Source organism: Stenella coeruleoalba, assembly GCF_951394435.1.
Source record: "Stenella coeruleoalba genome assembly, chromosome: 4".
Classification (NCBI taxonomy): domain Eukaryota; kingdom Metazoa; phylum Chordata; class Mammalia; order Artiodactyla; family Delphinidae; genus Stenella; species Stenella coeruleoalba.
The window spans coordinates 21,375,370-21,394,270 of NC_137149.1; the positions used below are offsets into that span (position 1 = coordinate 21,375,370).

An 18,901-nucleotide genomic window follows, 5' to 3' on the forward strand; every position below is an offset into this window, starting at 1 on the left:
GAATTTGCTATCTATTTATTTGAACGTTCAACTTTTTTGTTTCCAATCTGCATTCTTCGTCTTTGATTTTATCAACCTCTACAACCTGATGTTGCTGCTAAAAAGATTCACATCAATCAGATTCTTATTCCTTTGTAAATAATCTATTTTCTTTATAGAAAGTTTTAGGACTTTTCATTCTTCATGTTCTAAAATCTACCACGTAGCTGAGAGCGTGTGTGTGTGTGTGTGTGTGTGTGTGTGTGTGTGTGTGTGTAAGTGCGTGCGCACGTACATCCCGCTCAGGATTGGGGGTTTTCCTTTATCCGAGTAACCATATCTTCCTGTCCACAAGTTCTCTGTCTTTTCCTTCCCTTAAATATCATTTCCATTCTCTCTATTTTCTCCATCTGGCACTCATTTTGATAGATGCTGGAATATTTAATGCTATCAACTCTTCTCTTGTATTTTTGCTTCTTTAATCCTTGTTGCTGTGTGCCATTTTATGTCATTTCTCACATTTCTAGCTCATTAATTTCTTCTTCATTTGATTTTGTGTTCTTCTAAAAGTGAAGTGAGATTTTAATGTTAATAATTATACCATAGTCCTTATAGTCACACCTTCTAATTATTGCCATTACTATCTATTCTATTTTTGTTGAGATATAATTAGCATATAACATTATTGTTACTATCTACTCTTATTTCATAAATCCCTAATCATATTCCTTGGTCATGATAGCTTTGTTTATAACTCTTAGGACATATGTAATATTTATTTTAACTCCCTGAACTGATATTTCTATTAAGTCCATTTCCTTTTGTTGAGTTTCTTTTTTTTTTTTTTTTTTTTTTGTGGTACGCGGGCCTCTCACTGCTGTGGCCTCTCCCGTTGCAGAGCACAGGCTCCGGACACGCAGGCTCAGCGGCCATGGCTCACGGGCCCAGCCGCACCGTGGCATGTGGGATCTTCCCGGACCGGGGCACGAACCCGTGTTCCCTGCATCGGCAGGCAGACTCTCAACCACTGCGCCACCAGGGAAGCCCCCTTTTGTTGAGTTTTAACCTCTCTCTCCTGTGACCAGCGTGGTCTTTTGGACCTGACCAGCTCTTTGTCACCAGAGCATTTGCAGCAACCAAGGACAAGAGCTTTTCTTTTTCACTTGAGTTTTCACTTACACTTCTCTGGCCTGGAAGCAGATATGTGATGTGTGCTGCCTGGTTGGAGGCAATGGGTGGTCAGGGGCAGAGATGAAAAGCTTGCCTGCATGACTGCTCCACTGCACATTCCTGAGTAACTGTACTGGCAGATATCCTTTAGGACACATCTGCCCCTGGCTTCTCTTCCTGGTAGCATGAAGAGCACTCTCCCCAAACGAAATTATTCCATTAGTCCGTGTAGACCAGCAGTTGGACCCTTCACCAAAGCATATGACTTAAAAGTGATGACCCTGGATTTATGAGTGGTGGACATCAGAATGTAATTCTGCCTATATGTCTTTAAGTGTGTGTATGTACACACCACAAGTACATTAATACATTCGGTTATATATTAAAAAAAAAAAATCCAAATTTTTAACAATGAGTACTCCTGGAAAGTAGAAGTGGGTTTTGTTTTGATTTTAAATTTATATATTCCTATTAGTTGAATTTTTTACACATATGCATCATATATAAATTTAAAACAATTATTAAAATTGAAAGAAATATAATCTTTGCAATGAATACATTTATCTGAATACTCAAATTCTACAAACCAGTAGGATCCGGCACCTGAACTTTTCTATTCTAACCCCCACTGGAATAAATTTTACATGAATGACTTTTTGGTGTTATGCCACGGAATTTTACTAAAAGAAGTTACACAAAATTTTCTCTGTGACATGTGTTGTTTTCCTTACCTTACAAATGTTGTTAAGAAAACAAGTCATTACAGTTTAACTAGTTTTTTAGTACCAGGAATATTATACAGGTCCCCTGAGCAGTGACTTTGTTTGTATCATAATAAGTTTGTGAATCTTGTAACTAATTACATTTCCCTCTTTACACTGGCTTCTAGAAATCTCTGAGCCAAATAGCTAGCCCACTTTAAGCAAGTAGACAGAATCCTGCAGCAAGCATTTGTTAAATTCTTTTACCCTTTGCTTCATCTTGTTTTTCCAAAATATTTTCCCTTTACCTCAATTTCCTCACTTATTTGTTTTTATTTTGTATATTTTTGTAAGTTGCTTGAAATCCTTTTCAAAACAAAGTAGGGTATAAATAACTAAAATCATAAATATGCAAAGCAAACCATGCCAGGACACAGTGACATTTCCATTTATGACCTAAATATTACTAGTTTTACTTTGGCCCTAATACCCATAATACTTTTGTTTCCCCTCCACAGCCCTAAGGAAGCCATTTATTCTTAATATACTATTGAATCTATTCAGCATCCAAGGGTGATTTGAAGGGAAGATGGGTCAAAGAAGAGGCAAAATTTCATAATTTTCGATGGGTCCCCAGATAAGAAGTTTCTTCAGGAGAATTATACAAGGGAAAAGCTATATTTACCACGTTTAATAAACGGTGTAGAGGTTTAAGTTGTCGTTTGCATTTTCCATTAGTTAGATCCCAAACTATATAATCATCCAGTCAGAGTTATCAAATTCACTCTCTTTATGTTGTTGCTATTAAGCACCACTGACATGCAAAAGGAGTTAAAAGCCACATGAGTAAAAAGGAACTTGAGGGGAGTTCCCTGGTGGTCTAGTGGTTAGGATTCGGCACTTTCACTGCCATGGCCTGGGTTCAACCTGAGATCCCGCAAGCCACGTGGTGCAGCCAAAATAAAAATTTTTAAAAAAGGCACTTGACTTTTGTTTTACTATAACTACTCTGAGAGAGAGAAAAATCTAAAATATTTCTTTCCCTCTCTTTCCTATTTCCATATTTCTGGCAAAATATATCATGATAAAGCTGTTTTTATTACACTATACTAGCTGAGCTCACAAAATAACGAAGAACAAAAGGCAGAAAAGAAAACTCTAATAAAACTAGGAATGGTCATAATCCCAAACCATAAACTGTGAAGGCTATTTGCCAAATCCAGAGAGGATGCCACAAGCTAACTTATACCTCTCCAGAGTTCCTGCAGGTAACGGAGTTCTTAAAAAGTAAGTGACAGAGCCCAGGAAGCCTCAGCAACTATTGTTTACTTGCTTCAATCAGTTCTGTATGTGTGCCCAGTTCCACCCACACAGAATCGTAGAATAGAAGGGACCAAAGGACAAACCATTTATACTTGCCACGTTTATTTCCTGAGACACAGACTCCTAACTCAGCATTTGGAGTGGGGACGAGGCAAAAAGTATAATCATATATGCAGTTGGTACCAGAGTCAGTTAATAAGAGAACTAAATAAAGACAAATTCACAATTTGGAAAACCACTGATATGTAGCAGTTCACTGTCTATTTGTCCAAGTGAAGGAGAAAGTGCCCCAAGAGAAGACACAGTGACTATGTGAGAAATGTTTTGAGACAATGCTCACAAAGTGATACTGGCAGCTGCCCTAGATCATGCTCCCTGTTTCTCTCCACACATTGTTTTAGTAAATAGCTTGTACATTCAAAACAGTAATAGCCAAAAAGAAACCAGAACAATACCTAAATATAGATACAAATAAAAAAATAAAAAGTAGGAGAAAGAAAAGTATAAAGCAATTAAAAATCCATTGAAGAATTACAGTAGACTGAGCCTCTCAACCTCTATTTGGATCTTCCTCTAGTATACTACAGGGACTGGAAAAATAAAAACTACACTTCCCAGATGAACTTGCAGATGAAGTTCCAGTATGATTTAGGTTCCACCAACTGAGGCTTTTTTTTTTTTTTTTTTTTTTGGTGAAACTTGAATTCAGAACTGAGGAAGTGAGAAGAGAATCACAGAATGAAGCATGCCTTCTTCTGGTGTGGGTCATACCAACTGCAGCATGGCTCTGGAGCTAACAACCATAGCTTCTCAGCTTCCTCATTTTAGCAGGAACACCAACTACACTGGCAACCATTTCCATTCTGTGGCTTTGGGAATTATTTCTGGAAGTTCATCCTGAAACTTGCTTCTTCAACCCTTCCAATATTTCTGCAACCCATATAATATGGTACAGTAAATCCCTTATTAAGCAGGCTACATTCTGCCCTTGCAACTGTGTACCTCCACAACAGAGTATCAAAGAAATGGAAATCTGGGATTTGCTCTCTGACCTAAATAGGTTTCAGTAGAGAAAGTCTCCTACCAGAACTAAATCGTGGGGACTAGGGAAATCCATGATGTGCATTGATGAAACAGTTATTTAGATTGTTACCTGTGATCATGTGGAATGAAGCCCATTTTGGAGTCAAGGCTTTGACAAACCAAGCAGCTGCTACAATAAAATATTACGGTAAAAATTAAGAATATGAAGTTCATGGGACTGTCAATAATGTCTTCTAACTACATTGTTGAGGCTAATAAAAAAGAAAATAACCAGTGCAGGATTTTAAGTTCTCAGCTCAAGTTATGGTACATATATGTCAATTCTCAACCTCATCAAGTGTTTCTGGAAAACTTAGGACATTGGGAGAAAGTGGTAGCCTGATCATTTGAATGAAGACATTTGGGTAGACTCAGATAACTTTGAGTAGCCCAGATCCCTAAGTCCCTGGGTGCCACCCTGGTCAGCAGAAGCAGTTCCTCCTTCCCTGTCTGATAAGTAGAGACCTGCCAGACCTAAGATCCTCTAATGGCTTCATCTGAGCAGGATACCTTTCAAAAGAATGACAAGTTTTCTCATGTTCCACTCCTTGCATCTTTCATTGCCTTAAGATTGTCAGCTAGAATCAAATCCAAACATGTCATGGTGAGGATGGTACAAAGTCTAATTCAGAAAGTAACCAGCTTACATACCAAAATAATTTAAATATTTTGTAGTTAATTTTACACTGTGGTTAACCTGGGGGAATATCATGGAAATAGATTCTATGAGTGATAGACCATGGAGAAAGGAAAAAAAGTATAGACCAGGATGAATTTATAAATAAGGCTACACTTTCATTAAATGAACTTAGTATGACAAAAAAAAAAAAAATCCTTGGAAGTGTTCAGCAAGAAATCCCAAGACTTAAGAAGACAGAAACGTTGGAATAGATTAATTAGGTATAACCATCTCCTAACTAGATCTCCTAAGAGGGCTCAGAGTATACCACCCAACCAAAGCACTGAGAAATACACTGCTTTAGTCAATATTCAGTCAAGGAAGATTGAAGCACCACCTTTCCTGAAAAGCTCTGTAGCTCTGTAGAGGTTGTCCTTCTAGGTTGAAAGAAGCTGCTACTTAAATGATCTCCCTGACTTCAATGAGCCGACAGAGCATCACTAAACCAGGAAAAGCAAAGTGGGCAAGATGACTATGATGGACAGCAGAGCCAGAGCGATTACCAAAATGGTTTGACCCACAAGGATCTTTGGTATGTGCTAATTAATGAAGAACTGAGAAAAATGGGCAGTTTTACTAAGGTTCTGCTTGATTTGTATAACATCAATAAAAACCTACATCTGGTAAACAGAGGCCTGACTTGAGTCCACAGATTTAAGCCTCCTCATCCAATTTCCAGGCCTGGGTCAGTAAATACACCCACAGCCCCTGAATAAAGGTGAGACCAGGTATATTTCAGGAGGGACCTTGCAATAATACCACAAGTATAAATCTTCTTAGAAAATTCCTAGAAGTCTACTCTAAAGGGATTAGGGCCATTTGTTAGGATGTGATGGTTAATTTTATGTGTAAACATGACTGGGCTAAGGGATGCCCAGATAGCTGGTAAAATATTATTTCCGGGTGTGTCTGTGAGGGTGTTTTCAGAAGAGGTTAGCATTTGAATCATATAAAGAGAGTAAAAAAGATCTGCCCTCACCAATGAGGGCTGGCGTCATCCAGTCTGTTGAAAGCCCAAATAGGACAACAACAAAAAAGCCAAGGAAAGGTGAATTCTCCCTCCCTCTTCTTGAGCTGGGACATCCACCTTCTCCTGCCCTTGGACATTGGAACTATTGCTTCTCGGGCCCTCAAACTCCAGGACTTAATGCCACATTGGAACTATTGGTTCTTGGGCCTTCAAACTCCAGGACTTAATGCCAGTGTATCCCTGATGCTCAAGCCTTCAGCCTCATACTGGGAGTTACACCATTGGCTCCCTGGGTCTTTGGCCTCTGGACACGGACTGAGATATACTACTGGTTTTCTTGACTTTCCAGCTTGCAGATGGCAGGACTGTGGTATATCTCAGCCCCTGTAATCATGTGAGCCAATTCCTGTGATAAATCTCCTCATATATATCTATATATATCCTATTGGTTCTGTTTCTCTGGAGAACCCTAATACACAGGGTTACTATGAGTTGAGAAAAGGAACTACCCATACCTTCCAATAACAACTGGATACTGATTCTGAGATGACATAAACCCCTGAGGATCCAGAATGCCACTGTTTCCTAAGGGTTAGAAAGGATTTACTTAGGGGATGATTTATAACTGGAGCTTTGGCTCAACTCCATCTCAGCATAGGCCTAGTATAACTGAGAACATGCCTGTGGTTATTTCCTCAATTCTGAATTCTCAGTTGGAACAGGCATACTCAGCTACTGACACAACCATAACATCGGGACCCTGAACTATGAAGTAAAGGATATAATGACAGAAACGGCAAAATGAGTCTCAGGGATAAATCCTTTCTCCCAAAGTAGTAAGTCAAAAATCAAATCTGTACTCCTGAGGGGATTTCAGATATCAGTGTACCTCCAATGAGTACTTGAAAAATGCTGAGATTGTAAATCTCATTCCATTCCCATTTAACTGGCCTGTTTGGCCCATGTAAAAAACAGATTGACCTTAGAAAAAATCAATACTGTAGATTGCTGTTAACCTAATCAGGCGTTGACTCAATCGTGGTTGCTGATCCATATGTAGCTCTTTACTGGAACGGCCCCTGATACCTTGTATGCTCCAATTCTCTCTCTCGAACAATCTCCCTCTCTTACACACACACACACACACACACACGCACACACACACACACACATTTTCCTTCAGCCAGCAGAAGGTTGGGTCATCATTGTTCCTCCTCAACTCTTGGCTTTGTACCACAGTCTCATCTGCAAACACTTGTATCATCTCACCATTCCAAAGGCCATCATGCTGATCTCCTATATTGAGGAAATATACACACATAGATAATGCCTAGGAAAATCAGTGTCCTTCCAACTCTTTGAAGTTTTAGGGAGTCCAGAGTCCAAGACATAACAGGATATGAATATCCCCTCCGAAGTGAAAGACAAGGTGCTGGACCTTGCTTGCTTATCACAAAAATAAAGATGTAACATTTCAGGGAGCTTTTTGGATTTTGGAGAAAATATTTGCATACTCTTCTTCCACCAACTTATTAAATAAATAATTTGCAAGGCTGTCAACCTTAAGTAGAAGCCAGACCACAATAAGATATTCCAGCTAACCCAGACCGCAGCACAAGCAGCTTCATAATCCAGCAATTGAAGTGGGGATCTGGAAGAACTACTGCTGATCAGAAGGTCTGTAGCAAATAGACTGCTGCAAGGACCCAACAGCAAGCCCTGACTGAAGATTCACAGACAGACCTCTAGAATTTAGGAGACATGCCAGCCCTCTTTTAGAAGATAAATACTCTCCTTTTACAAAACAGATGTTCTCTTGCTGCTAGGCTACTTGTTGGAGACAGAGACTTAACTCTGAGATACCAAGTAACAGGGGATGTGACTGTTCATCATGAACTGGTTATCTGATCCAGGAAGCCACCAAGTTGGCATGTGAAAATGACATGTACAAGATAGGACTAGCTGACTCTAAAGGCACAAGTAAACTTTGGGAACATGTGGCCCCTGCCTGCTCCTGCTGTGCTGTCACTTCTTTCAGTAGGACTCCTAGGGATTTCTCCAGGGCCAGCTGTCTGAGGAAGGAAAACACTGAGCCTGGTTTACAGGAGGTTCTGCATGATACACCACACTAACCAGAGCGGTCTGCTGAAGCGTTAAATATTTTGTACTCAACACTCAAAACGGAATATCATTGAAGACAAAAAAAAAAAAAAATCCCAAAAGAAGTAATAGAAAAACTGGGACACTCTGCTGCTCTCTTGACAATAGGTGCTCTGCATAGAGTCCTGTGCATTAAAAGAACACTTACTAAAATCAGAAAATCAAAAATGTTAACTAAAAACTTAATTGCTGTAAATTTTTTAAAGGACAGTAAAAATACTTTAAAATTTTTGTCATGATAAAAAGTGTATAATTATCAGTATCTTGCTTAACATTTCTAATCCACCTGGCACATAGGTTCAGAAGCTATAATGCCTATAAGAGGCATTGAGGGGGGCTCAGTTGAGATGCAACCCTATCAAGGTCACAGAACCACAGTGACACGTGGTACCTGGAAATGTCAGATACTGCAGAGGGCAAAAGTGAGACATGTCACTGAAAATAAGCAAATTACTTGAAAATTTGTATATACAGAACAGTCAACTCCCAACTCTACCCCTCTTCCCCACATACACACATAGATACAAGAGTCAGATTTCTGCCCCCAGGCAAAGTATTAGAGGGCTCCTCTCAAAGAAACTGACCCTAAGCAAACACCTTCACATAATGACATTTAGGGTAGGGTTGTAAATAAAATACTTACACTAAAAAATTATTTATTGTGTTAAACAAAATTCAACCAACTAAATTTGAATATCTAGTTGGCTTTATTCAACGATTCATGAACAGGCAGCATCCCATCTAGCAACTAGAAGAACACTCCAAAGGGCTGTACAAAATGGAATGTTTTTATAGGAAGAAGGGTGGGGTAATGCAGCTATTAGGAAAGAAAAGCAAGCATTATTTTTAGGCCAGGACATCTTATTGGGGGTAAAGGATCAGCAGGGGTTTAACCATGCAGATTGCCTCTTCTTCCTCAGGGATGGAGAGGGCCCATGTGACAGATTACTGCACTACGTTGGTGCTGACCAGAAAATTCCAAACTGGTTGATTAAGATTACATTTCTGGTGAAGGCAGAAATGCAGCTGAGTTAGGTATTAAATCTAGGTTTGGTATCATTAGCTTTAGCACAAGTAATGCCATATCAGGCCTGTGGTTTTTTCTTTAACAACTGTTTTAACTAAAATTCGAGTTTAACTGCATGTCCCATATTTTTATTTGCTAAATCTGTCAATTGTAATTTAGAGATTTCCCAGCTTAACACCAGCCTCCCTGCCTGCCCATCTGTACCCCAAACCAAGTTCATCTGTGGACAAACTTCTTACAATATGAACAGAAGTCCCATCAGCATATTTTATTGCTTTATTACAATATATGAGTAAATAACCAGGGATCACCAAATATTTGAGGAAAGTTTCAGCATGAAAGTGAGAGATCCAGATTAAGAAAAGAGATTGGTGACTGCCAGAGGCAGGGCTTGGGAGATAGGCAAAAATGGGTGAAGGGAGTCAAAAGGCACAAACTTCCAGTTATATTGTAAAATAAATAAGTCATGGGGATGTAATGTACAGCATGATGACTATAGTTAATAATATTGTATTGCATATTTGAAAGTTACTAAGAGAATAGATCTTAAAAGTTCTCAACACAAGAAAAAAATTCTGCAACTATGTATGGTGACAGACGTTAACTAGACTTATTGTGGTGACCATTTTCCAATATATACAAATATTGAGTCATTGTGTTGTACACCTGAAACTAATATAATGTTGTGTGTCAATTATACCTCAATAAAAAAATAAATAAATAAGAAAGGCCCCCAAAAAACTCAGAAAATACTACCCCAAAGGATACACAATATTTAGAGAACAGAATAGAATTTAAACAAACAAAACTTCTTTATAAAAGCATAAAGAGGTTAGACAAGCTATTACATCAACAAACCAAACATATTATTATGTAAAAGACTAATCAGGGAACCAAAAGAAAGCAAGTTTTTAGAATTTTTCAATTATGATTACTAAAATTTAAAAAATTAGTAGAATATTTGGACAATAAAATTGAGGGGCTTTTCCTGTAAAAATACAGTAAAATGGAAAAGATGGGGTGGGGTGGGTGAAGATGAGCAAGATACAGAAATAGAGAATTTAGAAAGAAACAGAATTCAAAAAGTCCAAAACCAGAATCATATAAATCACAGAAGGAGGCATCCAAGAAACAGAAATAAAATTATCAAAGCAGTAATTCAAGGGACTATCTCAATTGTAAAGTACATAAATCTGTAGATGAAAGAAAATACTTAGTGTCCATTCCAGTGGATTAAAAAAATAAAAAAGACTACACATAGCAATGTAAACTTTCAGAACAAAGTCAGATTGGTATCATATTTCTTATCAGTAACACTGAGTGCTAGAAGCCATTTTCAGACGCAGACTCAGAAAATTTACGTGCCATACTCCCTTCCTTAGGGAGCTGTGACAATAAACTGTAGCAAAATGAAGAATAAACCAAAACTATGTTGGCATGAATCCAGAAAAGCATGGAAGGAAGCGCCAAGCGCTGCGATGACCACTGTGTGGCAAAATGAGGGAGCACTAAATCTGGAGAGAAGCAGGGGTGGGGCACTCCCGGGGGAGGTTCTGGGAGACAGAGGGGACTTCATGATATCATGAAGAGTTTTACAAGAAAGTGAGGGGAGACCAGTTTCACCTTCTGATATGTAACGAGCTTAGAAGTTGTCACTCTCACCCTCACAAGAGAACGGCTATACCCACCGCAAATCAAAGACTTTTCTTATATCCATCAGAGAACTGAGGTCACTGCACAAGCCGCACCTGGAACTCTAGAGAGATGGACGACTACAGAGAATCACAACTGAGATGAGCTGGCCTGGAACAGACACCTCTGGAGCCTGTAACTGGTAGGAACACACACAAATGATAATGCTGGTGAATTGCTGGAGGCCAAACGTGGACTAACTTTACTGTTAAACACCCCTGGGGCCCAGTCTTAGAAGAGCCACCACATTTTCATGGGTTTTACCTCCAGGAGTTCCAAGAGGTTCTCACAATGAAAATCAAAGAAGAAATCCCCTCACGTTTTGGGCAAGGAGAGGGAAATGTAACCATTTTGAAATATGCCCAGAGTGTTCTCCATGACAAACGTCTGCCCTCCAGGGGAGACTACCAGAGCCTTAGGTGATCTGAGGAAAAGGCAATTGGTCAACTCCAGTCCTCTAAGCCTCCCTATCTCACAGAAAGGAAGGGGAAAAAAAGGCTAAGAAATGCTTCTAAGGAAAACAGCCAAGAGACTCAAGTCCACTAATAAAACTTAGACGTGATCAAATGAACCGTACAGAGCACTGCCCCTCCCCAAAATCTTGCCAGCACATCAACAAGACTTCAGTACAATAACATGGAATTACAACTGAGAGAGCTGCAGGACACAGACCACACTTAAAAAGGACCTCTGGGACTTCCCTCGTGGCGCAGTGGTTAAGAATCCGCCTGCCAGTGCAGGGAACACGGGTTTGAGCCCTGGTCCGCAACGATCCCACATGCTGCGGAGCAACTAAGCCCATGTGCCACAACTACTGAGCCCATGTGCCACAACTACTGAAGCCCACGCACCTAGAACCCACGCTCCACAACAAGGGAAGCCACCACAATGAGAAGCCCACACACAGCAACGAAGAGTAGCCCCAGCTCACCACAACTAGAGGAAGTCTGTGCACTGCAACAAACACCCAACACAGCCAAAATAAATAAATAAATAAAGAGAGTTCTAAGGGGAATCCAAAGACAACAGTGAGGGAAAAAACAACAACAGCAACAAAAAAACGAAAAAAAAAGAAAGAAAGAAACTAGAGGAAACTGAAACCTCTGGCACTTAGAGCTACAGCAAACATTAAACACAGTCAGCTCCTAGCCAGATTAACATAAAATCTCACACTAAAGGCCTAATTACCACCTCAGGTCCTAGTACTTGCTAGACCATGTCTAGCTTTCAACAAAAAATTACAAGGCATGCTAAAGCAAGAGAAAACAGTTTGAAGAGACTCAGCAAGCATCAGAATGAGGCTCAGATATGACACAGATTTTGGAATTATTAGATGGGGAGTTTAAAGTAACTATGATTAATAGGCTAAGGTCTCTAAAGGCAAAAGTAGACAACATGTAAGAATAGTTAATAAAAGCAGAGAGACGGAATCTCTAAGAAAATGCTGGAAATCAAAAACATTATAAAAGAAATAAAGAGTGCTTTTGCAGTGCTTTGATGGCTCATCAGTAGACTGGTGAAAGAACCAGTGACCTTAAAGACATATCAACAGAAGCTTCCCAAACAGAAATGCAACCATAAAAATGAATGGAAAAAGAAATAGAATAGTATACCCAAGAACTATGGGATAATTAAGAAAAGCTGTAATTTATATATAATATGAGTAACTAGAAAGAGAAAAAAAAAAAGAAGAAATATCTGAAGTAATAATGACTGAGAATGTTCCCAAACTAATGACATACACTAAAGAACACACCCAGGAAGCTCAGAGAACACCAAGCAGAATAAATACTTAAAAAAAAAAAATCTACTCCCAGGCATATCATATTCAAAGTACAGAAAACCAAAGACAAAGAAACAAAAAGAAAATCTTGAAAGAAGCCAGAGAACAAATAGACTTTACCTACAGAAGCCAACGCACTCTTTACTCTTATAAATGCCTTTTATTCAATATATTCTCTGTGAATTTCTAATTTTCTGCTTATGTAGACTGGATGCTGAGAGGGAGGTCCACAGACCAGTGGAGTGTGCAGGTACATCACGGTTTATTATCCTTATCTCTCAGGCTTCACTCAAAATACAGAGAAAACAGGAAAATTCCTGTTGAATGGTGAGTTAACATATTTACAGTTGTTAGGTAATATATTTTTCTTATACTTGCTTTTACTTTCTGACACTTATCCCCATTTAGGCAGCAGCTAGTGGGTTCTATGTCTCCAGAAGAGGATAATGCAGAAGAATCTACAGGTTTAAAAAAAGTCAATTTTTTGGCTTTTGGTATTCAACAGCAAAAGCCCAAGTATAAGGCAAAAATTTTATGAGGAGAAATGACCAGATAGAGCCACACTACAACCAAACAAACAAAAAGCACGCAAAGGTAGGGACCAGTATAGAAAGATGACTGTGACCCAGATGAAATGCCTCCAGCCCTTAACACTATTCAGTCTCCCAGAACTCAGAGACAATCAGGACAATAGGTGCTCCATAAAGAAATTAAGCTCAGGTACAAACAACCAAAGGCTCTTATCTGAAATTTGGAGTTGGCACGTATTACTCGATTTATATAGAAAATGTCTGAAAGAACACATAAGAAACTGTCAACAGAGTTTATTTTAGGGAGTTAGAATAGGAAGTCAATAGGGGACAATAAGAACTTTTACTTTTCCCTTAGAAACTTCTGTAATGTTCATATATTTTTGAATTCATTTATTTATTCAACAGAGTATACATTACCTTTATTAAAGTATAGTTAACAACAGAGAACATACAAAGAAATACATGTGAAGAAAACTATTTAATGCAAATTTTACTCTGCTCTCTGAGAATGACAAAAAAAGAAAATGAAAGAAGATTCAGTAGGAAAGGAAAGCAAGGGAGAAGGCAAGAAACAGATAAGGACCCATAGAGAGTCAGCAAAAGGGAAAGAGAAACATTAACTTCTTGTACAAATAATTTGAGGGCAAGGGCTTCAAAAAAAAAATGTGTCTCTAGCCACCATACTATAAGAAAAACACTGAAAAACCTTCCAAAAGGAAACAGGCTAGTTAAGGAACTGCTAGCCATACTGGCTAAGGAAAAATGGCAAGTTGGTACTTAAACATGAGCTAAGATGCCTTATGAAAGACTGTAGCCACCTCCGCCTGCAAATAAATGAAAGTTCATCAACTGGCAGAAAGATTAGATTAAATTTTTGCCTCTGGAGTAAAGAATTAAAACTGAAGTATCAATTAAAAGGAAGCAGATTTATATTCTCTAGAGTTTCCTTTAAATTAGATAAGTTAATTCTGGGGAGTAAAGGGCCAGAAGTGTTTTGAACTGTTAATACCGCTGCTTTGCTTTGGACTTGATAGCAGAAGCAGCAGTATGTATGCAGAAGGAAAATTGTTACAATCAATACCTTGCCTGAAAAGTGAAGGTGAGCCCAGCATGGAGGGGCAGCCTTCCATTTGCCCGGCAGAAGAACCAGCTGCTTTTACCTTCTGTAGAAAAGAACTGTAACAAGCACAGCTGTGATGAGCTCTGATAACCAGGGTAGCATGGCTGTAGGGAGCCAGGAGAAAAGTTTCTGCAGAGAGTGTGCTCAAAAAGGAAAGCATGGTGAGAAGGTTAAAGAGACCTGAGAAAAAAGTGAAGATTAACCTCACCCGCTTCACAAATTTGCCTCAGGCCAGACTTTCCACTCCATTTATGCCTTCATTTTTCCTCCCCTTATTATCAACTGAGCAACTATGAGCCTTAACTTGGAATGTCAATCCTAAATATTTATGTGTCAGCACAAGCTCCCACGCATTAGAGGTCTGATGTCTAAGCAGTGGTCAGAATACCTTAGCATGATAATCAAATGTCAGCATTATTTTAGTGTGGCAAAATAATAGTCCAAAAATATTCTATGTCCCAGTTCACTTCTAAACATTAATCACAAGAAAATGAGTGCTTATAATTATCTGTAATTTAGGAAGGAACTCATAAATTATAGCTTGTTATTTGCATGTCAAAATCAAGACGGCATGTACTATTTAACAATCTGGAAGTTGGAAAATTAAACTGATGGAAAGGAGAGGGAGACTAGATACAAATCAAATTGGTAGTTGTTTTTTTATTAGGTGTTTACAAGGAGCACTTAATAAGTTAATAGCAAAGGTCCTTATTAAAACAAGAAAGGCTCTTCACATCTATTTGTTGTGAAATAAATAGTAATTCAAAGACTTGGTAAAGTGTTTTCCCTTGGGAGTCAGAAGCAGTGTCAATGGTTGTATAAGAATAATAAGACTAAGTAGTCATGGCTATTACGGTAATAGTTTATACAATTTGTGCACACTTTCTTATATATTAACTCATGTAATCCTCATAAGAAGTTTTCTGTCCTCACTCTCTTTCCTAAACACCCTCCTCAAATCAGAGGTGAAGAAACTGAGGTCTGGAAAAGTCAATATTTTAGCCAATGCAACAAAGCCAAGGAGCTAAACCAGAGTTCAACACAGGTGTGACCTCAAACCCATAAACATTCACCTTTGAACAGCGCTTCCCTCTGTGAAGTACTGGTTCTGCCACTAACAAGCTCTATGATGTCAGATAAATTGATTAATTTCTCTGGATCTTGGTTTCTTTCTATGTAAAATTCCTTCACTGAATTACATGAATTCGAAGTCCTCTTTCTTCACATTCATCATTCCTCTATTAAAAGTATATCATAAAGCCAGAAATAAAGCATGTGATTTGCACTAAGTTTGTTTGTTTATTTTTTAACAAGGGGTGATTATTCCCCTTGGAAATGAAAACACTACCTGAAGAATCAATAAATAATTCATTAAATCAATACTTACCAAGAGCTGACTCTGTACCAGAATGATGCCTGTGATTGATACAGAGGATGCAATAATAAAAATTTAAAAAAATAAAAATAAAAATAATCTCTGCTCTCACAAGTTCAGAGATAACTGGAGGAAATGTGCAAGTCAAGAAACAATTTCAAAGCCATATGTTAGGGCAAGAAACTGGACATGATAGAACAGGCATGTAACAGAGACCAGGAAATCAGGAAAGGCTCCCTGTGAGCCATAATGTTGAAATATAGCTTGAAGGAAGAGAGATTAACTAGGCAAATAGACAAGTAAAAGAAAGATGTTTTATGCAGAGAGAGCTGCAGATACACAAATATTAATAAACTAATATCCTAAAAGCTAACTTGCATACTGTAACTGTTCAACTTCCAAAATGTATCCATAATTGCCATGTAAACCACAGGACCTGATGTAGCAGAAGTCATCCTAAACATATGGTTCTACAGTTGTGCAAAATGATCTTCATAAATATTCAGCAGCATGACTAAGGCAATCAATTGTGTCTGATTCCAAAGTATGAAGCCTGTGCTCCTTACCTCTAAGCGTTGCCACCTTCCTGTACATTTTTTCCTTTAAGTTCAACTGAGCAAAAATGATCCTGGTGCATAAACACATTTAAGGACACTGGACAACTGAAGCACTACTGAGTAATTGAAGAGAAGGTACAAGAAGACGTAAACTCAGCTGAAGAACCAGACTTGAACCTGCTCTAAATCCATTTGGAAAGGTCTCCCTGAATCTATGCCCTAGCCATGTACTAGAGACATCTCAAAGAAAGAGACTTTCTGCAAAACAGTAGTCAGAGGGGAATTTTCTTCCCTCTGAAGTTTAAGAGGGCAAGCCATCAATCGCACAAAACTGTTAAGAGTACAATCAGATTCATTTTGTATAAGCAAAAGCATAATTTTACTTGTGGTTTGGCAGTAACTGGTAATTTATAGGTTTATATATTTTAACAAGGTATTAACATCCTATAATTTTTAAACCAAAAAGGTAAAACAAATTTGAGTTTTCATTTTTACATCCCAAGGAAGGAAGATCAATGATTCTTTCAAATGTCCATCACACAACATTCACTCCTTAACTGCACATCTGGTGTAGTGAGAGAAAGTAAATGCCTTCAGGCATGTGGATGTTGTATTTAGCAGGTGTTTCCCCAGACTTAACTGGCATTGAAAAAGGTACAGACCCATGAGTCACACTCTCAATGACAACAAAAATGAAAAACCAATACTCCAGAGATTATGGTCCCAAAAGAGATCCCCAGAATCACCCAAGAGTAATCTTTCTTCAGGAGGAATCCTGGATAGGGGCTGGGCTGCAGGACAGACCCCAGCCTCTCATGGCCTCACCTTCTCCTCCCAACCAGGGCAGGAAGCGAGTTTCTCTCACAGGGTGCACAGCCTAGGATTCCCTAGGCTTCCCCTGGGAAACTGACTGTGGTAACTAGAAATTGCTACAGATAGTTGAAATAGAAAACACAACATTGCCACTATTAAAAACAAAAATCATAAATACTCACACAAGCAACTATACTCCAATTTAAAAAAAAATATATATATATATGTGTATATATATATATATATATATAATTTGATTATCGATGAGACCTTAGAGCTCTCTCCAAGGAAACTCTTCCACTAAAAAATTGAAACAGCAGTGGAAGAGGTCTTGTTTCTAAGAACATACTTTGTTTAAAGTAGGAAATCACCCCCCTAGCAGTGAGAACTCTAAGGATTTCATCATTATAACCTTTTTGTTCTGGAATCAAAACTGCCTTTCTACTCACCCTTGAAGCCACTTCAATAAAGGCTCTTCCTAGTGGGAAAAAAATAAACAAATAAATAAATACTCACACATTTGCTTTTTTTTTTTCTTTTTTTTTTTGTACGGGCCTCTCACTGTTGTGGCCTCTCCCATTGCGGAGCACAGACTGGGGATGCGCAGGCTCAGCGGCCATGGCTCACGGGCCCAGCCGCTCCGCGGCATGTGGGATCTTCCCGGACCGGGGCACGAACCCGTGTCCCCTGCATCGGCAGGCGGACTCTCAACCACTGCGCCACCAGGGAAGCCCCATTTGCTTTTTTTTAACATGCCACTAAAAATACCACTTTATTTTTTTAAACTTTATTATTTATTTAAAATTATTTATTTGGCTGTGTTTGGTCTTAGTTGCGGCATGCAGGATCTTTGTTGTGGCATGCGGGATCTTTCGTTGTGGCACATGGGCTTCTCTAGTTGTGGGGCACAGGCTCTCTAGTTGTGGCACGCGGGCTTAGCTGCCCCACAGCATATGGGATCTTAGTTCCCCAACCAGGGATTGAACCCGCATCCCCTGCATTGGAAGGCAGATTCTTAACTACTGGACCACCAGGGAAGTCCCAAAATACCACTTTATTTTTAACCAATGATTATATTCTATGTACATATTATGGTTCTGAAACTTTAAGCAACATTCAATACAGTCAGATATTTCTGGAATCCCCAAAGCGACCAATCAAAAATGTTTTCAAGATGTGAACTTAATGTACAACTTAAAGTGACAGAAGGAGGCCACTGACACTTAAGTTACACCCACCTGTCATTTCTGCAGCTGGTTCAGCTCCCAGTTCCATAGTAACCAGATGTGGATATAGCCACTTTTCACTGGTCTTCCCAAACTTCTCCCAAAAAAGTGTGAATGTAGCACACTCTTCCAAAGTTTGGTGCTGTAAAAGATTTATGTCAGAACAAGTGTCTTAAAACCAGATATTAGACAACTGTGCTCTCTAAAGACTTTAGCTATCCTGCCACAAGAAACTGTTTATCTCCTTAACTTATTAAGCACTTTTTTTTTTTTTTGAAGATTCCAGAGTCTTGGAATCACCATATTGTATGGCTCCCTTCTCCAACCTCAGATTACTATTAACGTCTTAAGCAGAGCATTCTATCCAGCAACTTGTTTCACTTGAATAGTGTAAACCATGCCTTGGTGTCTTTCTCATCCCACCAAAGTGGACTACACAGGTATTTTTTTAGAGGAAAAGTTTTCTTTTCTAAAGGAACTCAATGTTAGCTGTTTAAAAAACAACAACAACAAAAAAAGCTGAGAAAAGAATTTCTCCCGCTAAAGTAACAGAGTAATTTTGTTAAATTTAATTAATTTTGAGAAGTTATCATGAACTACATTAATAAGGCAGATAAAGACCTAAGAGCCTTGTTAGTTCTAACCTAAGGGATATTTTAATTCTATAAAACACCTCATTCCACATTTATTCAATTAAACGTCTATTAAGT

At 38.7% G+C, this 18,901-nt stretch overlaps 1 long non-coding RNA gene across 1 annotated transcript in view; it reads right to left on the reverse strand.

Annotated features, from left to right (window-relative positions):
* LOC307185632 overlaps positions 1-18,901 on the reverse strand; it is a 187,213-nt gene that overhangs the window by 78,551 nt on the left and 89,761 nt on the right. The window contains exons 2-3 of the long non-coding RNA XR_013828127.1: positions 18,204-18,333; positions 17,415-17,443 (exon numbers count right to left, since the gene is read on the reverse strand). This is a non-coding gene — a long non-coding RNA (uncharacterized lncRNA). The remainder of the gene's footprint in view (positions 1-17,414; positions 17,444-18,203; positions 18,334-18,901) is intronic.